The sequence below is a fragment of the Nelumbo lutea genome, chromosome 4 (assembly GCF_056320005.1).
Source record: "Nelumbo lutea isolate HS-2025 chromosome 4, American lotus-T2T, whole genome shotgun sequence".
Taxonomy (NCBI): Eukaryota; Viridiplantae; Streptophyta; class Magnoliopsida; order Proteales; family Nelumbonaceae; genus Nelumbo; species Nelumbo lutea.
Window position 1 is genome coordinate 63,874,291 of NC_142687.1, and position 26,695 is coordinate 63,900,985.

The following is a 26,695-nucleotide window of genomic DNA, read 5'->3' on the forward strand; positions in this document are numbered from 1 at the left end:
ACTAATTTATTTGTATATATTTTATATTTTCTATGAAGGTTAAAATCATAATATATTAACGCCCATTAGTTTGATTAACGTCAATTTAGTGACATGGTGAGTTTTAGACAATTTCCCTTTTTTTTTTTTACATTCAGAATAAGGATCGTTATATTTAAACTTTGATTACTAGGTTTTCTTAAATACCACGGTCAAATTAATCGGTCATTTTGCACATGATTTTTTAGTCATTTATTTCTTTTAGTCAATTCAATATTTGTTAGAATGGTTCATTAATTCAGTTTGTTCCTTTGAATTTGTCTTCGTGATTATATTTATTTATTTTTTTATATAATTTAGTTCATTTGTCCTCCGCTTGTTTACCCTTACCTTTCCTCATTTTTTTCTTTTTAATTTCTCTCTTTTAAGCCCCAAAATTTATTAGAATTTTTCTTAGAAAATTTAGTGAAGTAGAAGTCAGTTTACCCAAGCGTATACAGGTGCATAACACCTTCTTGTACCGTACTTTGGTCCCTAACTCACAAAGAATGTCATCCCCATTGAGCCAAAAAGTTGCTAAAAATGATTTTTCTTAAAAATTCGAGTTTTACTAAATTCCCAATTCTAAAAATTTAGATGGTGACTTCATTTATAAAATAAAAAGCGAACTGAATTGGTTCAACCCCTTCCAAAGGCAGCCCTCCAAGTGCCAATGATAGGGATTGGAATGGGGATGGGGGGCCTTCCCCACCTTATTGTCATTACTGAGATGTGAGTTCCCAAAATTAAGGATGCAAGGTCGCATTGAAATGGTGTGAACCCACTAGGAAAAACTAAACAAGTGGGAAAATATATCAAGCTGAAACTATATGAAGTCTCTCATCTTCATGTTGTTGCCTCCGTACCTTATCAACGATTGAACTTCGATCAATGATCACGTCATTTTTTACCAAGGTAAGACCAGATATGAGACCTATGCTTGCTAATGACTTATCCTTATCCCTTGTTTTTTTTTTTTTTTTACATTTTCATTCATTATCAACCAATGGTGAGAGACCTTGTAACCTAGAAGTCATGGAATCTGCTATCTTTTTCCTTTTCTTATACTTATAGATCTACATAATGTATGTGTAGTTCTAATGATTTTCATCACACATTATTGCAGATAGCACAAAAAATATGACAACGACCTCACAATAAGATGGGTAATCACTACTTTGGGGGTAACTTTAATTTTTTCTCTTTCAAAATCGCCTAGTCAATCATTTCTTTCATTGCGTTCTCCATCATATTGAAATTGTTCCATTGATTTTAAACCCCAATATGTTGATCCAAACTAAGTGCTACAATTTCATGTATTTCAACACCCGATTTTTGTTTGACCCATTCTCCAACCCACTTCCTATATTTCTGATGCCCAATCAAACCACACCAATCTCTTTAGAATGTGTCAAAACTCCAAGAAACTAAATTTCAATCAAAATACCCTCAAATCCACCGTTAAGTCTACAAGATTCCATTCTGATGTTCATGATTGTGTCACATCACCATACTTGATCTCTGATCAGATTTCATCACATGAGAAAAAATCCTTGAGCATTCAACTATGCCAAGTTTCAGCTCTAAGTTCCTCGATTTCGTTACTTATCCATCAAAGATTTCTCTTCAACTCGTTTGACGCTATGACACTTCTCGAGCATAAAACTCGCGATCCATACATCCCTAATACAATCAAACCTTCCAACAGCCTCATAATCCAAATCCGTGCCACTCTACCAAATTTTATTCCCTTGTTTGACACTTCACTTCATCAAGCCACAACTCCGTTTCGATAAATCTTATTGATTAAAGCATACCAGTTAAGGATCTTTGTCATTCATCCTCTCTTGACCGATCAGACCCATCACCATGTTCAAAAACTCAAAAAATCCTAAGCACATCAAATTTCATGGCCAAAATTCTCAGTTTGACTGTTAATTGATAAACTATAAGCTAAGACCTGATCTGAATCATCCACACCATTGATCAAAGATCCATCATTTCCATCAGATTTAGAACATCCCAGAATTCCTTCGATTGACCCTTTCATCAAGCCATGATTCCGTTATAGCAAATTTCATTGATTAAAAGTATACCATCCATAGATCTCCATTATCAAAACTTTATTTGATTAATCGAAACCCATTACCATGTTTAGAGACCCAAAAAAACCCCTATTCGTCAAATTTTATAGTCTAATTCACCCATTTAACTATTAAACTAAAAAGATCTCATTTCAATGCATTAGATTAAATCGCCACATCGGTTGTCTCAACCTAGGACCTCAAGAGGATGGGGGTTGATGTCAGCCCCTTATTTGACATACTAAAACACATGGACCAATAATATTCAGCCAAATAGACTTAAAAATCCTAAAACCCAAATATACCCCACTTAAGGTTAGGAAAAGACAAAATGGCATTTATAAGCAAGTCAAATTTAAGCTTTTGCCGTTGTCAGCCCCAAATACAAGACTACAACATCTAGCATGCCCTAATCTCTCATTTGATGCACGAAACACATAGAAATCCATACCAAATCAAGGTAAAATGTTGCACAAAGAAGGAATGGTCAACTGGATGCCTTTTCCTTTCAAAATCTTTACCCGTTTTGGTAGAAGAGCTCTATTGAAGTCTAGGCTCTATAACTAGGCAAAATTCAGACATGCTCTTCCCCCCTTCTCTATAAATAGAGACCCAACTTGAACTTGAAAGAAGAGACCAAAAAGAGCATTTTCCAGCCGCTATAGTGCCCTCATTTACTTGAAATCCCAAAGTATTTAAAGCTCAAACCTCAAATCTGCCCCTTTGACCTCAACTTCAAGATTTGAAACCAAAAACACACTATCCACCCCAATGTTTCATTCAAGCTTCATTTGAACTTGTTCCAACTACTAGAAAACTCCCATCAAAGTTGCACATGAGGTAAGTCTCTCATTCTAACATTTAAAGTTGAATTTGTAATCTCTATTTTTCATCTGGTTCTGGGTTGCTCACAATCCTAAGACCATGGGGAACTCACATTCCCAACATCCTCTAGATTGAGAAAAAAAAGAGGTAGAGAGGTGAGGGCCTTAGGGAAATCAGTACCTAAGACCCGATAAAATTACCTTAAATCAGTTATGGGTGAAGTTGGGAATGTTTTCACCAAATTTCAAGAGCTTTGAGCAATCCTTTTTGTTAGATCTTTTGTTGGAATTTGAGACTAAACCATTCCTGAATTGGGTTGCTGATGTAGTGCGATCTGGTCACTCCTAGCTGGTAGGGGTCTCGCTCCTATTTGGCAATGGATAGCACCTAAGAAGAAGATGAAGGATTCCCGGGGAGCTCGCCCAGCGGGAACACTTCGATGCTTAAGTTAGAACTCGGTGGAAAACATAGAGAGTAGTAAAGGAAAGCGAGTTAAGAGTGGAGATGCATACTACTCGATTACCAAAAATTCAATTACCTCCTCCCTTGGGGGTCAAAGCCCTTATATATTAATGCATTGCCAAATCGGGTGTAACCGCCTCTGATTCTCTGCTACAGCCGTTATTCGCCAGGCTGATTTGATTGGTGCAGGTATCCATCTTAGGGTATGGTCCTGTCATTTGAGAGACGTTATGTATAGTTGGCGTGCATGATGCCGCCTGACGTGAGACGTGGGCGCAGTCCTCTGGACCGGCAAGTGCTGCGCCGCCGGACAAGAGACGTGGGAGTAGTCTGACAAGCACAGTCTTGTCAGATAAGAAGTTTCCCGAAGACTTTGTGTTACTCAATAGCGAGCTTCTTTGTAGCTAGCTCCTTTGTAGCTAGCTCCCTTGTAGTGAACTCCTTCGTAGCGAGCTCCCTTGTAGCGAACTCCAATAGTGAGCTGCCTTGCAGCAAGCTGTTCTATAGCGGGCTGTAGCAAGCTATAGCGAGCTATCTTGCGGCAAGCTATTCTACTGGGGTTTCAGCGAGCTCATTACGCTGAGTTGTGGCCAAGTTGTCATGCTGAGCTGTCACATACATCGAGTCATATCCACGTGCCCCTTAGTTAGGAGGTTGGGTCAAATCACCCTTCATCAATTACCCCCACTCCTCGGGCTAAGGGTGGATTTGACCCATAATTTAAACTAGGTTGATTGATTGCATGATGTATACGCGCGGATGTCAGGCAACTTCTGGATTTCTTGGGCACCAAAAAATGCGCCAAACTGCCTTTAGTTTCGGAAGACGAGCATTCATCTTTATTTCAGTTTCAGAAGATGTGCAACCGGCTTTATTATAAGCCATTGGATCCACTTTGATCGAGACTGTTGGTTTTTTGGGCACAATGGCTATAAATAGGAGGGCTCCAAGCCTCATTTTCTTTACGCCAACTTGCCTTGCTTTCAGTTTGAGGTCGCGCCTTCGCCTTGTTTGCTCGAGCTCTCCCTGTTTTTGTCGCTTTTTCAGTTCACTTTTATGGTGAGTCATCTACTCTGTCTAAACAATGTCCGAGTATCCATATTATGGTGGCTTTTCCTGAGACAGTAATTAGGGCGAGGTCCCCTCGAGCTCGGGGGAAGCTTGGGGGTTCCTTGAAGGGCAGGCTTTGGAAGTTTGAGAGGCCTCCGGTAACTCAGCTTCCACTTCCCGGGGTCGGGAGCTTGATAACTTTGGCCCTTCCTCCATGTCAATGGAGAGGCTTCGGGCCCTAGTCTCCTACTATAACCTCCCCAGGGATCTCATCTACAGCCTCCCATATGGTAACTATCCCTAGGAACATGGCCACGACGAGATCGTGGTCTTTGAGGAGCAGCTCATGGCTGGTCTTCGACTCCCTCTACATCCTTTGATAATGAAGGTTCTTACACATTTCAATGTCACCATAGAAAACTCCATCCGAACTCAATCCGGAATGTGGTTGGGACAATTTCTCTGTTTTTCGAGTACTGTCTTCCTCTTTCCCTTGATATCTTTGCCACTATCTTGTCAATTAAGAATGCCTCCCCCGGAGCCCCTTCAGAAATGCGCTCTTATTACTTTTCCCCCCGTTCTGGCTTCAAGCTCCTCCACGATCAGCCAAACAGGATCCCAGCCTAGAAGTGGGGTTATTTTGTAGTTCGCAACCCCGAGGGGTCCTTCCTGACCCATTGGAGGGCAACAGTTTAGGATCCAGGCGTTGAGCTGAACTCGAAAGTTTGGGAAACGCTGCAGTCTTGGGCGGGGGTTGGCTTCCTCTATTGGGACTACTTGGTTGAGGACAAATTCGTGCAGGCCAGCTTGAGCCCCGATAGCTCACCCTTAGGTCGCCTTTTCTTTCCCTTTTTTTTTTGAGCTGGACTAATGCCTTGTGGTTCTTGCAGCCAACATGTCTGGTGTGGATGCACATCGCCTTTTGTCAAGCAACTAGAAGTGTAGGGAGAAGAGGTCGCGCCTCCACCAAGCATCCACTTCTGGGGCCACCGAGTTCGAGGTTGCGGATCCAGCCTTTGTTTCGCCGCCAGAGGTCCCACCTGTGCCCTTTGAGGTAGTAGTCATGGGATGCGGCGAAGAAGAAGAGGTCCCACCCCAGGAGCAATACCCTTCAACCGCGCGGTCCAGCCCTATCGTCTTCCCATGATTCCCTACCGAGGGAAGGGACGAAAGCGTCACCAACTTCTTCATGGCTTCGCGGAGGAGCCGGCATGCGGTCACTCATGAGGTCGCGAGTTGGGCCGGGATGCACCATAGGCAGCTCACCAAGCTGGCCTCGACTCACTACATGCTGGTAAGTGCATGCTTCTTCCCTTTTTCTCCCCCCCACCCCCCTTTTTCTTCTCTTTCCCCCTTACTTATCTCAGCTTTCTATTGGCAGTTGAACTCTGCCATCCACGCCATGGCCTGTCAGATTGCTATTCACTCCCATGACGCTGTTGATCAAAGGTCGGAAGTGCAGAGGCTCCAACGCGAGCTCAACCAGGCCCGGGATGAATTCCTCCAGGCTTAGAAGGGAAGTGAGGCCCAGGAGCTGCTCGTTAGGGACCATGAAGCGCGGATCTCCAGATTGTCTAAGGAGAGTGCCTGCTACAGGGAGGAGTCTTCTAGGGTGGCTGCGGAGAGGGAGCTTCTTCGCCAGCAGGTCCAGAGCTTGGAGTCCACGCTCCATGAGAGGACCCGAAACTTCGACACCGCGGTGGAGGTAGAGCGGGCTAAGGTGGTGGAGGACTTCAAAGAGTCCCAGCAGTTCCACGACCTCCAGGTCGAATACGGCTCGAAGTCCTACCGCTCGGGATTCAAGCTTTGCTGGTGGCTGGTCCAGAAGAAGTTCTCCAGCCTTAACCTTGAGGGCGTAACTATGAGGGACTTGGCCCTAGAGACGGCGGACACTGCGGAGGAGGAGGAGCCCGATTCCCTAGAGGAGAGCGATGAGGACGTAGAGGAGGTGGGGCATTGAGGTTGGTTGCTCTCTTTTTTTCTTCTTTCAAAAAATTAATCATTTGAAGTGGTTGCTCCCGGGCGGCTGAGCCCGGTTCTCTTTCTTTTCTTTATGTTTTATGTACTCCCAAGCTGTTAGGCCCATTTTTCTTCATTTTATTAGAACTAGTAATGAAATGTTTCTCTTTTTTGCTAAGTGTTGTGCGATTTACTCTTTTGCTGAAGTGACTATTTCACTTAAACTGTTAGAGCTAAGTGCTCGAAGTGGGGATTCTCGATTATCATTACCCCGAGATGTCTCCCAGTACTTGGTAGGGGTGATTTTATAACGTACACTAAGGTGGCCAACATAACGAGTATATGCCCGACTTGTACGCACCTGGATTACTTAAGTTGAAGTCGGTTGTCCCTGACGGGTCTAACATGTATACCGGGGCGGGCTATGCATCATAGGATTCACACCCGAGCTACCAGTGCCTTATGTATTAATACTTAGCCTATGCCGATGAAGTGGTTAAGTCTTATACGATGCCGAGGTCTTCGTTAGCTTGGCGTTTTAGCCCTTGGACTAAGGGAGTGACTTATGGTCCACTCTCCTAGAGTTCGCCCATGCCATAGAGGCGACTGGGTCTTATAGTGCCGAGGTCTTCGTTAGATCAGCGCATTGGCCCTTAGACTTGGGGAGCGACTACGATCCACCCCCTTCTGGAGTTCGCCCATGCCGAAGAGGTGACTAGGTCTTATAGTGCCGAGGTCTTCGTTAGCTTGACGCATTGGCCCTTAGACTCGGGGAGCGACTACGGTCCACCTTTTGGAGTTTGCCCCCATGCCGAAGAGGCGATTGGGTCTTATAATGTCGAGGTCTTCGTTAGCTCGGCGCATTGGCCCTTAGGCTTGAAGAGCGATTTATAGTCCACTCAGCTTGGTGATTATAGGTAATACTGCCTTAAGTTGACAATATTCCATGCTCGAGGAACTTGTTTCCCTTCTAGGGTTTCGAGCTAGTATGTTCCTTCCCTGAGCACCCACTTTACTCGGTAGGGTCCTTCCCAATTTGGCCCGAGCTTACCAACACCGGGCTCAGGTACCATGGCTTTATGAAGAACCAAGACTCCGACACGGAGGTTCCGCTTTTTTACCCTAGCGTTATAGTACCGAGCTACTCTTTGCTGGTAGGTCACGGTCCTAATGTATGCAAGGCCCCATACTTTGTCAAGTAGCTCAAGGTTGGTGCGTAGCTCATCTTCGTTTGATTCATCATCGTACACTTCTAGACGTAACGTGGGAACCTCGATCTCGGCTGGGATGACTGCTTCAATGCCATAAGTGAGGTTGAAGGGAGTCTCGCCTGTTGTGGTCTTTACCGTGGTCCAATAAGCCCATAGTACACTGGGTAGCTCGTCTACCCAAAGTCCCTTAGCTCGGTTGAGGCTTGCCTTTAGTCCACGGAGAATGGTTCTATTTGTGACCTCTGCTTGACCGTTTACTTGAGGGTGTGCTACCAAGGTGAAATTTTGTTGAATCCCCATATCTTTACACCAGTTCTGGAATTTAATATCCTCGAACTGCTTACCGTTGTTAGAGATTAGTACTCGGGGTAGTCCGAAATGGCACACTATACTCTTCTAGAAGAAGTTTTGCACATTCCGTGCTGTGATCGTCGTGAGAGGTTCGGCTTCTACTCACTTGGTAAAATAATCAACTGCCACCACTAAGAATCTCCTCTGCCTTGTTGCTGGCGGAAATGGTCCGAGTATATCAATCCCCCACTATGCGAAATGCCACGGGCTGGTAAGATACTTTAGGTCGACGACAGGCTGGTGGTGGATCTTGGCGTGTTTCTGGCACTTGTCACATCTTCTGACGAGCTCAATTGCATCTGCCTTCATTGTTGGCCACTAGTATCCCTGTCGTTACGCTTTCTAGGCAAGAGCCCTGCCCCCCAAGTGTCCACTGCATAGGCCCTCATGAGTGTCACGGAGCACGAGCTCGACTTCGGAAGGTCGCAAGCATCACAGATAGGGGAACACGTAAGATCTTCGGTACAGTCGTTCGTCTATTATGATGTAATTGGCCGCCTGATGCTCTACCCTTCTGGTGGCATTGCAATCTACGGGGAGGGTCCCATGTAGCAGGAAGCTTGTGAGCGGATCAATCCAGCTCGACTCTGCTTGAACGACAGGAGCGACCTCCTCTACCCCCCCCCCCCCGAGAATGCTAGGCCGAGGAAAGTTCTCTATATGCACAGTTCTCATGGTATTATCACTGGTGCTGGCTAACCGGGACAGGGTGTCGGTCTCAGCGTTCTTAGATCTCAGGATTTGCTAGATGAAGTGAGACTGGAAGTTGAGCAGTGCCTCTCTGACTTTGGCTAAGTAGGAGGTCATGGTTGGCTCGCAGGCTTCGTATTCGCCAGTAACTTGGTTGACCACGAGCTGAGAATCACTACAGATGACGATGTGTTTTGCTCTCACTTCATTTGCTAGAATCAGCCCAACTATCAACACCTCGTACTCCACTTCATTATTGGATGTCGTAGACAAATCGTAACGCATACTCCAGTTTCACCCCGCTTAGCCCGTACAGAACAATTCTAGCTCCGCTGCCCTGCTGGTTGGACGAGCCATCCACGTGAAGGATCCAGGGCTCCTCATCCCAGCTCGGGTTCAATCTAACTAGGAGAAAAGCCGCACTGGTTGCTACCTCATGGTGCTCGAGCTCAACCAGCCTGGGAACCTTGGCCTGATCCGACCTGGGGGCCTCGGGCTCGACTGGCCTGGGGACTTTGGTGCTGAAAGTGCATTCCGTGACAAAGTCAACTAAGGCTTGGGCCTTGATAGCAGTTTGCGGCTTGTACTGGAGGTCGTATTCGCTGAGCTCGATGGCCCACTTCATCAACCTACCAGAGACCTTGGGCTTGAGCAAGACTTGCCTCAGAAGCTTGTTGGTGAGGACGACGATGATATGAGCTTGGAAGTACAGACAAAGCTTCCAAGCTACAATGACTAGCGTATACGCCAACTTTTTGATCTCTGGATACCTCGTCTCTGCACCCTGCAACACTTTGCTAACATAGTAGATGGGTTGTTGGACCCGGTCTACTTCTCTTATTAGAACCGAGTTGACCACCTCATCACTTGCGGAGAGGTACAACTCCAAAACATCACCCTCCTTGGGTCGGGTTAAGACCGGGATACTGGCGAGGCACTTTTTGAGCTCATTGAACGCGAGCTAGCATTCTTCAGTCCATTCAAAGCCTCTACTTTTGATTGCCTTAAATAAAGGAAAACATCGATCTGTTGATTTGGACATGAAGTGGCTTAGAGCGGCTATACGACCATTCAGCCTCTAAACCTCCTTTGATTTCTGGGGTGGTCTCATATCTAGGATGGCCTTAATTTTATCCAGATTGGCCTCAATGCTATGCCAGTTAATGATGTACCCTAGAAATTTACTCGAGGTGACACTGAAAACACACACTTGTTCGGGTTTAACTTCATATTAAATTTATGCAAAATCTCCAAAACAAAATGCAAGTCTTGTATTAAATCATTTGAAAACTGAGTCTTGACGACCATGTCGTTTACATAACATTCTACTTTTCTGCCAATTAGTTGCTCAAATAATTTATTTACAAGTCTTTGAAAGGTAGCCCGAGTAGGCGTCCAAGAAACTCAGCAACTCATGCCCTGAGGTCGCGTCCACCAGGCGGTCAATCTTGGGGAGTGGGAAGCAATCCTTCGGACAAGCTCGATTCAGGTCGGTATAATTGATGCACATGTGCCATTTACCGTTGGCCTTCTTTACCAAGACCGGGTTAGCTACCCAGCTCGGGTAATGGATCTCTCTAATGAAGTCGACTGCGAGGAGCTTCCCGACCTCCTCGTCAATTGCTCTCCAGCGCTCCGGGGCTAAGTTGCATTTCTTTTGTCTAACGGGCCTAACTACAGGATCAGTATTTATCCTATGAGTGATGATGCTCGGGTCCATGCCGGGCATCTCTACTGCGGACCACACAAAAACGTCTAAATTTTGAAGTAAAAAACTTACCAATTGAGATCACAGGGGCTCTTGGACTAAGGCACCGATCTGGAGTGTCTGAGATGGGTCCTCCGTTGAAGTGGGCATGGAAACAGTCTCTTCGGTAGGTGCAGCTCGCTCTTCGCATTGCTCCGTAGGTCTCTCTAGCTCGAGGTCGTCGGCCACCTTGGTTTTCCCTTTAAGGGTAGCAATGTAGCACTTGCGAGACTCGAGTTGATCGCCTCGCGCTACCCCAACTCCGAAGTCCATGGGGAACTTCATCGCCAAATAATAGGTGGAAACCACCGCAAGAAGAGCATGGGTGATGGGCTGACCTATTATGGTGTTGTACGGGGAGGGAGTTGTGACCACCAAGAAGTCATGGTTGAGCCGCACTCTACTAGGCTAGGTGCCAACTTCCATAGGTACTATGACTCTCCCCAAGGGCCTAACTTCCTCTCCGCTGAAGCCTACCAAGGGAGTACTTGCAAGTTTGAGATCGCTCTCTTGGAGCTGGAGCTTGTCGAATGCTACCTTGAAAAGAATGTCTGCCGAGCTATCGAAATTGATGATGACACACTTGACTTCGAAATTGTTGATCCTTATCTTTATGACGAGTGCGTCATCATGGGGGTAGTGGACCCTGCATGTGTCATCCTCGGTGAAGAAGATCGGGTCTTTGTCCTTGGCCGCTTCGGGGGGTTCTGCTCCTCCCTTCTGACCTCCCGAGCTGATGTCCGAGCTACAACTGAGGTACAGCCCACAACGATCGAACCTCCGACGATCACATGTATGGTGCCCTGAACTGGTCTCTCTTTGGGGGGCTGCCTCTATGGTTGCTCTGCTTGCCTGCTGCTGGATTCAGGAGCATCTCTACCTTGCTCCCCCTGCTGACCTGCTTTATTATTATTATTATTTTGTACAAAATTTCTTAGGTATCCGCAATGGATGAGCTCTTCTATCTCGTCGCAGAGGTTCTTACAACTCTCGATATTGTGACCATGATCTTTGTGAAAACTACAATACAAGTTCTTATTTCTTACATTGGGGTCCCCTTTCAACCAGGGTGGCTACTTCACATACGGGTGCATCTTTGATCGCCATAAGGATCTCGGCCCGCTTCGCATTCAGGGGATTGTAGTTGTTAGACAGTTTTTATGCCCTTAGCTTCAATCGAAATTGATGTACTTTATGAGTTTATTGTAAATGAATAAAAGTCATATTTGATTCATGTTCCCTTGGTATGTTTTTGTGTAATACCCTTAAACTGGACACTTATTGAGACTCGTGTTAGTTTAGAAAGTTTACAGCCAGTGGGTCGGTCTGGGGAGACCTATCCTGACAAGGCTGACACTATGGTGCCATCAAGTCGGTTGAGGTGGCTTGTCTCAACTACCGGGGTGAGACCCCAGGCACATACAGTGTGGGATTAATTGAATCTTTGAACTGGACCAGATTTCCAATATTACCCTGGGCCTTGGAGATTGATGGGCAAAACTGGAAAGTTACACCCGACCCCTAGACTTGATTATGATACTGCACTAGGTGTCGGATCGGGGTGTCTTTGATGTACCAATCAGTGAGATCCTAAGTGGGGGTCAAAACCTGGGTATGTTGGGACAATCCGAGAATTCATCTGAGTGGGTGATCATAGTGACAGGATCATCCCCTTTGTCGGACAAAGGTAATGATCGGGGATGCGCTCCCACTATTGGAAACCAAGACCGCCGGCAGCCGATTTCAACCGTTGAGATTTGTTTTGCAAAGTATATTTTATATGAAATATAAAAGTATATATATTATGGTTTCTAAAATGTTTGCAAAAGATTTTAATTCCCGGGATCCATATAAGTGGAGAGTGCAACACTGTTCCTTGCAACCGAGGGAGAGGTCATCTCTTGTCGAGCAGTGTATGATCATTAAGGGCTGAGAGGTTAAGTGTAAGACCATTGAGGATAATACCTGATGGGCTAACCTTGCATCTGCCCACAGTCCCTAGGTGTTACAAGGTGGCTTGGCCCAGGGACCACTTAGGGTAAGTGTTGGGCCTATAGAGCCCATTCGATGGGTTTCAGGGGGTTCACTGTCTTTAACAGTGTATTCGACCAAGCCTTGTAACAAAGGCTGGGTCGAACCCATGTGGCTGATGTGTAGATCAATGCTTGGGTCCCACGCCATACAAGGAAGCCCAACTGGGCAGCAGATAGGAAGGTTAAGTGAGCACATAAGCTTGATGGGCCTAAAGCCCATTTCGAATTGGGCTATTTATTTAGTTAATTAAAGGGGCAAATTCTTAGATGGATTAGCAGATAGGATAGGGTCTTAATCCTATCCACTCAGAGAGTCCAGATCTGAATGTGATTCAGATCTAGAAACCTCCTAATGGGATTAGGATAAAGCTAATCTAATCTGCAGATAAGATAAGGGTTTATCCTTATCACTAGAAGAGAAGGCTGATCCAAATATGATTTGGTTAAGCACCTCCTAATGGGATTAGGAGCTGATCTTTTCAAGTTAACAAAAGGAAGGAGGGGGCGGAAGCCTTGAGAGAGACCAACAAGAAACACATAAGATCCTCTTTTAGTGCTGAAATCAAGAAGAGAGAATTCTGCACCCTGCGAATACTCTCTTGCCGCCTCCCTGCTCTTGTCGCCTTGTTTGCCAGTTCGATCTCCAGTTGTGGGAGAAGTCATGATTGGATCTTGACATCAGTTCTTTGAGAAAGGATTGAAAAGGAAGCTGTACTCACGTACCATTCTACTGATTCTTGCGAAGGACAGAGTTCTTGGGGAAGAACACTGCTGATTCTGCTCCATCCTGCACTGCGCCATCTTCAGTGGGAGCAGTCTTTGGATCCTTCCTTGGGCGTGAACACCTTCATTGGGAGATATTACTTCTCCATATCAGGTATTATTCTCTCCCATTCCTTTTGGTTCAGATCTGGTTCAGTTTAAGGTTCAAGATTTATCCTTGAAAATATGATTTTCTAAATAGGGAATGTGATTCCCAGTTGAAGGGAGAGGAAAAATAATATGAAATTCGCCCCTTATTCCGCAATCTTTGGGCGTCCATGTGATGGATCTCTCATCCCTTCAGTAGTCAGTCCTTTCTGCTAGAGGAGCTCGGAAAGGCTGTCCCGGCCTTGCCCCTCGAGCTAGGTCTTTCTTCTTCTTACTATCCCCGTGGGTTGAGAACTCAACTTCTGTTTTCCTTTTCTCAGGCATGCTCTCATTTTTCTGGCCGATCTCCTCCTCCGTCCCTATGAACAGATCCGTGAGCTTAAGGAACTTGGTTATAGTCTTGGGCCGATTGACCACCACGTGCCACTTGAATTCTTTGTGCGTGATGCCTCTCTTGGCCGCTGTAAGCCAAACTGTAGGGTCTAGGTTGGGTATCTGTAAACAAGCATCATTGAACTGCTTGATGTAACTCCAGATAGATTCTCCTTCCCTCTAGACTATGCCAAGGAGGCTTTCCTGGGTTCTTGGGCACCGCTTGCTGGTGACGAAATGAGAAGTGAAGACTTGCACGAATTGCGCCCAATTTTTTATTGATCCGGGCACGAGGTTCTGTACCATGTGCGGGCCACTCCTTTGAATGTGGTGGAGAAAGACACGCACATGCAGGGCTCACTGGCCCTTGCCAAGTGCATCTGTGATTGGAAGGTGTCAACGTGTCATTCGGTTCAAACGATCCATCGTATTTGTCCAAGGGAGGTAGTTTGAAGTCCTTGGGCATCAGGACGACCAAGAGTTAAGGAGACAGAGGGGATGGTACAGAGAGGAGTGGATTGGCCTTCACTTTGCCTGAGCATACCTCTTCCTTACCCTTGAGCTCGGGCAAGTTGTGCGTTGTAGTTCGGCGAGCTCGACGATTTCTCCGCTGCTTTTTTGCAGGCTCCGCATTGGTGTTGCTGGCCTCGGTATTGTCGGGCACAGTTTTCGCGAGGAGGGGGACGGATTGTTGGTGATGGCTGCGGATAGAGGGATCTTGCCTAGAGTCTGCAGTTAAGACCTCGAACTGGTTCTCCACAAGTGGGGCCACGAACTTGAAAAGCTGAGGTAATGCGGGTCTGGTAGGCTGGGACCCTCCCGACCTGACCGCGAGCGGCGAGGCCGGGGTAACTAGTCTTTCCTTCCTCCCGCGGGATGAGACTTGACTCTTGAGAGGATTCTGGGTCTGAGAGGTCTCTTCTCGGCGAGAAGGACGTTCATTCTGAGGGCGAAGCCTGATTTGTTGCGTGGCCGGATGTCGAGGAGGAAGCAACTGCTGGGCCTGAGGCAGCGGAAGAAACTACTGCTGGTAGTGATGCTGAGAAACTTGGTGTAGCACTTGCTGCTGATATAGTTGGAATTGCTGGACCTGTTGCATCTGAGCTTGCATAGCTCGCATGCATTGCACCAAGTCTTCAAGCTGTTTTTGAGCGGTCGTCGGAGGAACAAGGGAGGGTTCGGTGAAGGTTGTTCCAACCGTGAAAGGGAGTGGAGCGTTCACGGGTGCCATTGTCTGAGGCACGTTCAGAGTAGGAACTCTTCCTGCAGAGAGGGGGACAGTGAACTGGCCAATGCAGACGGTGGGGAGCTGAGGTCGTTCCCCGGAGGTGTTTTGGTCGGCACTTTGTTCGGCGTTGCTGGATGAAGCCATTGAATTCTTACTGAAAGTTGCGGTGTTTGGTGTAGGAAGGCTTTTCGAAGCGTTTCCAACAGACGTCGCCAAATGATGTAGCGCGATCTGGTTACTCCTAACTGGCAGGGGCCTCGCTCCTAGCTGGCAATGGACAACACTTGAGAAGGAGAAGATGAAGGGAGACAATGAACTGGCCAATGCAGACGGTGGGGAGCTGAGGTCATTCCCCGGAGGTGTTTTGGTCAGCACTTCATCCGACGTTGCTGGAGGAAGTCGTTGAAGTCTTACTGAAAGTTGCGGTGTTTGGTGTAGGAAGGCTTTTTGAAGCGTTTCCCACAGATGGCGTCAAATGATGTAGCGTGATCTGGTCACTCCTACCTGGCAGGGGCCTCGCTCCTAGCTAGCAATGGACAACACCTGAGAAGGATAAGATGAAGGATTCCCGGGGAGCTCGCCTGGCGGGAACACTCCGATGCTTAAGTTAGAACTCGATGGAAAGCTTAGATAGTAGTAAAGGAAAGCGAGTTAAGATTGGAGATGCATACTACTTGGTTACCAAAAATTCAATTACCTCCTCCCTTGGGGGTCAGAGCCCTATATATTAATGTGCTGCCAAATCGGGTGTAACTGCCTCCGATTCTTTGCTACAGCCATTATTCGTCAGGTTGATTTGATTGGCGTAGGTATCCATCGCAGGGTACGGTCCTGTCACTTGAGTGACGTTATGCAGAGCTGGCATGCATGACACCGCCTGACGTAAGACGTGGGCGCAGTCCTCTGGACCGGCAGGTGCTGCACCGCCGGACAAGAGGCATGGGAGCAGTCTGACAAGCACGGTCTTGTCGGATAAGAAATTTCCTGAAGACTCTGGGTTACTCAATAGCTAGCTCCTTTGTAGCGAGCTCCCTTGTAGCGAACTCCTTCGTAGCAAGCTCCAATAGCGAGTTGCCTTGCAACAAGCCATTCTGTAGCGAGCTGTAGCGAGCTATCTTGTGGCGAGTTGTTCTACTGGGGTTTCAAAGAGCTCATTACGCCGATTTGTGGCCAAGCTGTCATGCTGGCCTGTCACTTACGTCGAGTCATATCCACGTAACCCTTAGTTAGGAGGTCGGGTCAAATCACCCTCCATCAGTTGCTATAGCAGCTTGGAAAAAGGGGTGCCTAACACCTTCCCTTTCCCAATCCTCTAAACCTAAAGTCTCTTGGGTATGTGCCTCTCAAGGTAAAGAATGGAGTCACTATCGAGGATGTAAAATCAAATTTTTGGAATATGAAAATGAGAGCCCATTTCCTCTGAAAATGGGTGGCGACTCCATTTATTTGAGCTGGCCATGAGCTTCCCAAAGCTCAAAATGTGTGAATTGAGTGTTGATTTGAACTGATTTTATTAATTTTGTTTAGTTTTGATCATTGGTAAGATAACCAAGTGGATTAGAGGAGAGTCATTGATTTTAGTTTTGATATGAACCAACTAGAGTTTTCATGTGGCAAAACTTATAGAACATATAGAATATGCCATGTCGGTGGAAAGCCAATACTATAGATTGGACAATGATAGTATATCAAATTATCAAAATGGAACCAAGTTATGTGTTCAGTTTTCTCACTAATCAAAAACTAGAAAATGAATTTTCTTAGTAACCAAAACCTTGAAAAAATAAATTTTCTTTTCTCATCCATCCTTTCTCAGCAACCAAACAGACCCTCAAGCAAGAAAAAACAAGGTTGAGAAAAAGTTCTCAAGGAATTACACAAGTTTTTTGACATAAGTTGGAAACAACACATGTTTAGAGAAGCTTCAAATAAAAAAAAAAAAAAGATTTAAGCCGAAAATAAGAAGAATATTCAACAATCTAACTTGCTACTCCTTATTAAAAACCAACTAAATCTCTTCTAAAAAGAAAGTCCTAATTGAAAACAAATTCAAAAATCATGCTATGATACTAATTTGGTAAATGCAAATTAAGATGAACAAATTTGAAAAATCTACTATTATGCTAACTTGGTAAATATTGACCAAGATAGATTGTCGGAGCCAACTTGGTAAATGTGTACTCATATGGATTCATGGCACCATCCCAACTTCTTATGTCTTAGAGTAGTCACATCTTTTACAAAACTTAATAGCTTCTTCCTCATCATTCTCCTTGGGTTGGAGAATCTGATTTCAGATTCATATTTGTGTGGTCATCAACATGTGGTACCAAGTGTTTGATGTTGGACATCATGGATGCATATATAGTTTGGTAACTTCAGTTGGTAGGCATTTTCTTTGTGATGACTTTACCATTAAGTTTAAGGTATGATTTAATTTAGCTTTGGGTGATTTGCATTGGTTTAAGTCTCATGTTAGATCCCTAAATAAGAAAATTGTTTCTCCTAGTGAAAAAGCTTTTAGCATTGAGCAATTTTGTTATATCAAGTTCTTGCACTTGAACCATGCTTGGTGGTGCAATTTTTTGCCTTTCAACTACTTTACCTTCGATACGAGAAAGTTTGTTTAATTATTTAACAAACTAGTTAACAATTAATAAAATGAATATAAAATAATTTATAAATAATGGAATTGATAAAAATAAAATAAATAATTAAATACTTTAAAGAATTGAGAATTTATTAATTAATTTTAATTAATTAAAATAATAAATTATTAAATAACTTAATGAATAATAAAATAAGTATTACTATATAATAAAATAATTAAATATGTGATTAAATAATATATAAATAATTAATAAAATAATAGTAATTTCTAAATATTACTTTATTATTATTATTGTTGTTGTTGTTATATAGGGTTTTCAAATTGTATCATATGTAAAAGGAAGAAGCTTTTGGGGGTAATTTTTGGAAAGCTAAAAGGGAAGTAATTGAAAAACAAAGGAAGATGAGACATTTAAGGCTAAAGGGAAAAATAAAACCGAACACTCCAATTGCGCATGAATGCTTTTCAGCATCTATATCTATATATTAAATGGAATGTGCCAAGTTGGCAATTTCCTGATTTCTGGCTATTTTTGACAAGTATTTATTTATTTATTTTTGGTTGTTTTTAGAAGCATTTATCTTTTTTTCTGTTTTTTTTTTTAAATTTTTCTCATTTTAAAATTGAATAAAGTAACTCAAGTGGCCAATAAGCTTTTAAGACTTTTATCTATGACCATTAACTCCATCTCCTCTATCTCATTAACTCCTTTAATTATCTTTTTTCATTACTTATGCCATTAACTCTCTTTCAATAACTCATGCCATTATTTCTCTTTCCTATTCATTACTCCATTAAATTGCCTAAAATTCATTACCTTTATCTATATCTATATCCATTTCAATTTAATTATAATTTTGTAGACATTAGATATATTTATATTAAATTATAATTATCAATAAAAATAATTATATTGAAATGGATTCAATAGTATATTATTAGGCTAAATAACCTAATTCAATTTAAAAGATAATTAATATTTTAGTAATTAATTAAGGAATTTATATTTCAGAATAAATATTATTTAATTCACCTCAACAAGTAAACCAGTGTTGTAAAATTTGACTTTGAGGTTGAATAGTTTTCTTGCCTCTAGGCCACGGGTCAACGATTCATTTGTCTGGATTGGACAAATCAAACATGACACATCATTAATCTATATATGTATAATATGGTATAATATATTTACATTTTGTGTGTGTGGTGTATTATTTTAGGTTCAATTTGTACTTTTTATTTTTTATATATGAAAGAGCCGGAAATTAAAATTTGAGGCTATAAAATGAGTTTTTTTTTTTTTTTTGTATAGTGGGGTTGTAAAGATTTTGAAAAGTTACCCAAATAAAAGAAGATCAACTTAATAAGACAACTAAGCACAAAGTTAAGTCATCTACAAGTTTTCAATACATTGAATATTGTAACCCATGACCCAATGACTACGTTGAACGGATTTTGATCTAATCAATGTTTTTTGCCAAAATAATAGGTTTTAGGAAACCCAAAACTAGAAATAGGGCTGAGTAATGGTTCAAATGGTTTAACTATTTGAATTAACAATGAGTTGAAAAATTTGCATAAAGCATCATAAAAAGTATAATCCATTTATATTCCATTTGAAATAACAGAAATTAATTAACCATAGTAGAAAATAAGGTAAAATAATTATTAATTATTATTATTACAATAACAACAAATAAATCAATAAAAACTAATAGGATAAATTAGAAACCAATATATATTTAAAATTAATATAAAAAACTATACAAACTTATCTAACAATTATTACTTTTATAATTAACTTTTACTAACAAGCTTCAATTCCATTTTAAAATAAAAATTTAATATAATTAATTAAATTTAATAAGGATTAATAAAAATAAGTCAATAAAAATTATTAACCTTTAGTATAGTTTAATTAATTTAAAATCAACTTAAATTCTATTTAAAAATGGGGAAAATTATAAAAACCTCATTGGGTTTTCTAACAATCCTATGAACCTCCCCTATATATGTTTTGACCTTAACAAAAACTTCCCATATTGTTTTGAAAAAAGGTGCAAATACTTTCCTTCTGTTAACACTCCAAATAGAAAATGTTGATGTAATACATTAATTTTCTTTAAATACAAAATTTACCCTTAACCAACTTTATTTAGAAATAATTATAAATAAAAAATTACCTAAAAATAATACAAAAATAACTACAAACCATAAAATTTAAAAAATTAATAAAAAAATAGCATAAAGATTAAGAAATAATATAGATTTATCTAGAACATAGGAAATTAGCCACTCTCACTAAACTACAACTTGAATTGTGATCACGAATAAACTAGACATGACCCAGAAAAAGATGCTTGAATTAGACTTAGATGAGCACCTTTTAATTGGAAATGTCATAATCTTTTCTCAATTCTTTTCAATAAATTCATTAACAGTAATCGAATAGTTTTTAAGCTTTTTGTGAATGTACATGAAGCTTCAAAGGATGCAATTGCTTTCTCTTGAAAGGGGCAGGTTGGGGGGTTAAAATTAAGGTGCTGGTTGGATAGAAAACTGAGTGTTTTTTAATCTTTTTTTTTTTAGATTCTGGTTGGATAGACTTGTTGGAAAGTACGAAAGCTAAGTGTTTTTTAACTTTTTGAAAAAGCTAAATAAAACCACAAAGAAAATCCAACAAAAGCTTGAAGATAATTTTTCATATTTTGTAATTTTGGGCCCCTAAATGCTTTATAATTTATACTTTTTAAATGTGTGCATCAATTGCATGAACTATTTGCTCATAAAATAAAATAGATGCTTTTCTAATAGTCGTTGTGATGAATTTAAAAATAATCAGATCCTAGATTTACAAGCTGTGTCATCAACCATTATGATCCCCATCTCTGTTTTGTTCCTTTCTTCTCTTACACTGCGTTTGGAGGTGCGAAGTACACTAGCACAGCCTACCTGTATTTCCAAAACGGCACACTAGCACAGTTTCTCCCACAGTCCATTTAGGGGAAGAAACTGACTGTCCACGTTAGGGCTCTCTTTGCATGACACGTTAGTTCATTTTGTTGCAAATGACTGAACTACCATGTCGTTAACTGCTTACTCGTTTTAACTGCTTACATGGTGATGGGTTTTCTGGTTCATCTATTTTAATTACTAATAAACCCTCATATCAAGAAGGGCCTTTCTGGGTATTTCTTTTGTCGATTATCTTCATGTCTGGTGAAGGGAAATCCGAGGATGGTGATGGCGATGACGAAGAACCAGTTCGCAGAGGGGACGCGAAGAAGAAGCATAGAGGGTCTGGAACTGGAAGGAATATCAGAGATGCTAAGCAGTTGGTTACGCTTCCATTCAGAAAGGCCAAGAAGCTTTGCAGAAAAAAGAATTATTCTTCCGCAAGGAATCCAGGTAAGGGCGGATGCTACCTATGTTTTTTGCAACCTCCTCTTACATCGGATTCAACGGTTAGCTCTGAGACAAGCGATCCAAACAACCCAGCTTTCTCTTATGGGTCATTGAAAGCTCTAATAGAAAAGAACGACTTTTACTCAAGGGAATGCAATATCCACTTAGGTAGCTAATATGGAGGGTAAGACACTTATTCCTTTTCTTGTTTTTTGTGATGATTGAAGATTTAAGGTTCAGAAAGGTTGGAAGTTAGGAATTAATCAAATTGGTGAAATGGGTTATCGGATTTCGTGTTCGTTAAGCTTCAGGTGGTCTTCTTCCTTTTTTTTTTTTTCTGAATTTGGTTAGATGGGCCTGATAAATTGCAGGACGAGAGGTTGAAGTTGATATTATCCTCATCCCATGAGTTTGAATCAAGACAACCTTTTTCTGGGCTTACAGAAGAAGGGAAGAGGACAAACAAACGATTTAATTGTTTCTGTTTTTGAAGGTTTTAAGCAGAAATCCATGAAGAGGAAGTGCATGTGAAGATTTCGAGGAAAACACATTGATTCTCTAATGCGTGGGCGAAGTTGTTCATTCTTTTTTCTTGTAGAATTTTGTAAATTTTCCTTCATTTTCATGGTATTGTCTTTACCAAATGCACATAAGATTTCATTTTACAAGAATCAAAAATGCCATTCGTTTGTTCTGTTTTGATTGAATTAGCAAGACAGTCTTTCAGAAACCCTCAACTGTTGCCTGTTGGACAATGAGGAGAATTCTCTCCGTTCATCTTGGAAGTAGTTAACCACAGTAAAGCCATGCGACTTTTAAGACCTAGTACTAAGTCTTGCATTCAGAAAATTGCTTAGTGTTGCAGATAATGAGTATTGATATACCTGAAATTTTAAGCGTGATGAATCTTAGTCTAAAGAGGCTTGGACCTGATCTTGATGATTCGGTAAGTGGTAGAACTTATAGGTAGGGGGACCAAATATTCGGGAATAAAAGTCATGCCATCAATCTCATAGAGAGGATGTGATTACTAATATACTTCAAGTTTGAAGTTCCACTTGTTCTATTGAGGACCAAAAACCGGACCAGGTATATATTAATTTCTCCAATTGGGGAAAGAGTTGGAAATTGTATTTGGTGTGGGTAGATACACAAATAATGAAAGTACCATCTGGTTGCATTTGGATTTTTAGTTTAGCTGATAGTACTTGGAGGCCTGGAGCAACAAGAAACAGAAAGCTACTTCAGGAGTTGTAGCTTCATTGAACTACATATCTTGGTGCCTTTGATTGAATGTTGGTTTCCTGGAATATTAGCTGAACCTTAACCTGCAATATTTGTTAATCTTTATAGAGAGAATTTGATATTTAGCAAAGTTTATACAAGGGGAGACCAGATACTTTTCATTTATTAAATGGTTTTACATTTAAATGGCCTTTATATCAATCCTAGGCAATCAATTTAATGTCTCTGGCTGTAGATTCTGTGGGTAAACCACTTTATCTTGCCTGGTTCAGTGCAATAGTTCTTGATTGTTATTTTTAGAAGTCATTTGTGTTTGAGACTGGAATCTATCAAATAAAGCATCTGAACTATGCATTTTCTTTTAATCCAAATTAATCTGGTATTTCTTAACTCCTTACGTCCACCACTTCATACTTCTTTGTTTCTTGCATAAGATACAATGTATCTTTTATTATTTTTCCTAGGTAGTTCACTATAGATTTACTATGCTCTAGTAATTTCTCTAAGTTCCAAGCAAACATGAAATCTTTACACAAGTGAGCACTGAGCACTCTAGCTACTTTTTTGTTCTACTGATCAACCCTTGAATAAAGGCCATTACCCAATGTTGGTCCCAGCTTTCTTGGTCCAGGGATGGGCAGACTGGTGGATACGGACCTAACCTTTGTCATTTTGTTGCACAAAATGGCCACCTTCAGACTTGAACCTGCATTCTCATGTTTGTCAGTTTGACTTTGACATTTTACTATTACACCAAGTAATGGCCCCTGGTCTTCTGATCTACCCTTGAATGTATATATGGAAAAGGTTTGGCTAATCAGGTCAGGTAGGGCTTTTCCCTACATGGCCTACCCTAGCTGGGTCTTCTATGTTCTAGTCACCTCTCAACAGTTTTCTATTGTAACCTGAGGATCAATCAAATACCTGAATGACTCAATTATTATATGTGAATCTGAAAGAGCATCAATTTGTTTTGTCTGCAGTGGGAAATGTTGAGGTTGGAGCATTGCAGGTGACTAGGACAATCCGTGGCTGTCATTCTTTCAGATACCTCAATTGAATACTGAATCATTAGAGTGATTGATTCTCTTTGCCAAGCATTGGTGCCAATGACTGAGAAAATAAAGGCTGATGCTATCTTCTCATTGCCTATAAATAATGGTAATAGATCACCAATTATTGAAATTGAAGTAATCCATTGACTGAGAAAATAACTGAAGTATCATGTTCCTATTTTCACAGGTGGATTAACCTTCCCCCTCCCCCTCCAGGATCATTCATCTTTTCATAGCATTCAATAGGTTCCCTTCAAAACCCTGTGACAGTTTGATGCAGACAAAGAGGGAATTCCAAATGAACTATGGTTTTGTTGGGGAAAAATGAACACAAGCTTAATATAGTTGGGGGCATCTTCTTTATTAAAAAAAAAAAAACAGAAAACACTTGAATTATTAAATTGTCAGAGCACAAATATTGAGTCGTTTGCTCATTACCTAATATTTTTTTAAGAAAAAGAAAAGATTTATTAAGGATTAAAAAGAATGGAGCTTTAGACATTACCCTCAAAACAAAACTTGGAGCAAAAGCTTGATACAAAAATAAAAAACAGACAAAGAAACTAAGAAGAATATCGGGGTGATAACCTTTGTTTATTCTAAATGATCTTCATGCAGTTTCTGGTTGAATCGTCTCTTGGGCCTTCTTAAACTTAGAATTCCTTTTCTTCCTCTTGTTTTCCACTGTCAATCTTGATTTGAATCATTCTTCTCCTTGGAAATAGTAGGTTTAATTAGATTTTCACCAACTTGATCACCTTTCTTCGCAGGAGTAGCTAATTGATCAGAGTTCACTTTGTGCCTTGCTTCAGAAACACCTTGAGCTCTATATCAATGAGATAAACCGTAAAGGTATTGCAGGTTTTCATTGATTTCAATCTCTATATCATCCCAACACCATTAGTTCACAATAGGCCAAGGAAATTTCAGCCATTTACCGCTGCACTTCTCTTATGGCACTTGCAACAATGTTTTTTTTTCCACTGGAGCCTTCTTAGGCTTTGGAGAAAATTTTGGTTGGGTACTGTTACCTTCACGTGCTTATTCCATCACCTCTTGCATTTCTCTGTCATAGTGCTTCTGATTATTTCTATCTTCCTGCACTTTCTATATATCCATACTAGCATTGTGTTGAACACTATTTGTGCCATCCTCTTGTTCAGTCAAATGTGGTTCGAGGGTTTGTGCAAGTGTGACCTAGTCTGCACCGTTATCGTTCTTTGATTCCTCGAGACACTCCAACCTATTATCTCCTCTTGTCCAACCACCATCTCTGGCTCTCTGTCTAGGATAATGGAAGCCTAAGGTCTGCTTTGTTTGGCCACACCAGTCGGCTAGAAGATTTGCTTCTCCTTCTGTTAGAGGATGGTGGCTACTTTTTAAATCTTCTTCTCATCATGCTTCTTGTTCAAGCGACAGACACCCTCGCCATGCCCTACCTTGTTGCAATAGATACAGTGCTTTGAGAGATTCTCATATACAATCTGCTACCAAAATCCATCTCGGCCTGTGCCTATCCACAATCGTTGGGGGTTATCTTTCAAGAAATCCACTTCTACATAGAGACATGGGCTTCAGTAGTACGAGTTAGGTTCAGAGTAGCGGTATCCACTTTTGGATTTTCCTTGCAACTTGGGCAATCAACCTGATATGAGAGTGGTTGTATAGATTAACAGGAAAATTAGAGAAAGAAATCCAGACCGAAGCAATGGAGGGTTCAATCCCTAGGTCAAATGAAAGGATCCATTTGAGTAGACAAAACTGGAAATCCTTTATACAGACTTGTTCCCACAATCAAACTCTTAAATACTTTTCTTCATGAGCAAAAAGAATGATAACATTATAAGAATCCAAAGCAGTAATTATTAGGCTTTTCTTTAGGTGAAACATTCTAATAAAAATTTCTTTTATTTCTTGCAAAGGAGGACGACCATGGACACATTTTCCAATCAAAGCATACTTCAGCGGTGAGAGGAATCTCTGTATCTCTTCAGGAAATAGCACGGCTGGCTCATCCCAATGGAGAGTAAGGCTTCTCTCTTCAATAATGATATTCTCAGGGACTACAGGCGTTAAGACAGTATCCAACCGAAGTAATTAAGCAAAAGACGGCAGCCGGGTATGCGGAATACCTGGTGGATCTGATGGCTTCTCTAGGGTTCGCATCCTAACGAATCGATGCTTGCAAACTTCAACAACCTGATCTCCAACCCCCCAAAAAAGTGGAGAGGAGGAACACAAATCATCACACTTGCACTGGAAGTAAAGAAAGTGGAACTAACCTACCATTTGCTGTGTATTTACCAACAGAAAAAAAAAAGAAGGGTATCTATTTACTAACAGAGGAAAAATTAGGAAGCCCCTAACCCTGAACTAACCTACCATTTTCTTTGTTGCTACCTTCCTTTAAAATTTCAATAAATTATTCGTCAATAAGCTTTAATGTCTTCTCTTCCAATACCAATCATTGTTCATCACAATCAATAGAAGTACTTGTCTTTGTGCTTATTTAAACTTTAACAAAGCGATTGCAAGTATGGGAGATGGGAGTCTAGCATCGATCACGTTGGAACTTAAGCTTTGATATTTGGATAATCGGATTTTAACATTTAACATATAATATTAGCAGTTAGGTTTTCGGTGTGTTGGACATTCTCACTTGATGGTTTCAGTCACAACTGTAGGCTGTAATTTATCAAATCCTAAGTGTTAAGTGCCGTCATCTCCTTTACCTTGTGCTCTCGAACAGAAGTAAACAAAGAGTGCTCATGACCGTATTTCAAACTGCAAAAAAAAAAAAAAAAGGTATTTCAAACTCTTATGGAACCACCCAACAGAACCATCAAAAGAATATGTTTATCAAATGCAACAATTAATAAAGAAATTAAAAAAGTAAAAACAAAAGGAAATCGAACTCACCATCTTTCGTGAAATGTAACAGAATAATGATGCCTAGGTACGTCAAGAGTCTTCTACTATGCTCCTAGTGAAGGAACTTGGATTAACTTGTTGCTCTTTACCATGAACATGCTACTTCAATTGGGCAACGACGTATGGATGAAGAGTTTATCAATTTCAATCGCAACTAATATCAATTAGCAACAAAGGATTACCTTTGAGCTTCCACAGCATTTATACTTTCGGTTGTGTTTGGTTACAATGCAAATTTATTTGTACTAATGCAAAACCAAGGAAGTACAAATGATATCAATGTAAATTGTGAATTATTTTTTATGGTGCGTGATCTGGTCACCCCTAGCTGGATATGGCTGCGCTCCTAGCTAGCGACGGACGAGAGATACCTGTGAGGAAGAAGATGAAGGAACCTGGGGGGCTCATCCAGTGGGAACACACCGATGGTTAATTTAGTAACCGGACTGAAAGTGGAGAGAGAGAGAGAGAGAGAGTTGCAGAGATGTTTGGTGCAACCACCTCCAAATCTCTACTATGGCGATTTGCTGTCAAATAACGGCTTGGAGTGG

General features: G+C 41.5%; 1 long non-coding RNA gene across 2 annotated transcripts; it reads left to right on the forward strand.

Annotated features, from left to right (window-relative positions):
- Positions 1–20,625: 20,625 nt before the first annotated feature.
- LOC148860867 (uncharacterized) lies at positions 20,626–25,656 on the forward strand. Of its 2 annotated transcripts, XR_016113264.1 has the most exons (4): positions 20,626–20,916; positions 23,142–23,319; positions 23,984–24,065; positions 25,136–25,656. It is a non-coding gene; the product is annotated as an uncharacterized LOC148860867 (long non-coding RNA). The 2 variants fall into 2 exon arrangements; XR_016113265.1 differs by lacking the exon at positions 23,984–24,065.
- Positions 25,657–26,695: the final 1,039 nt, after the last annotated feature.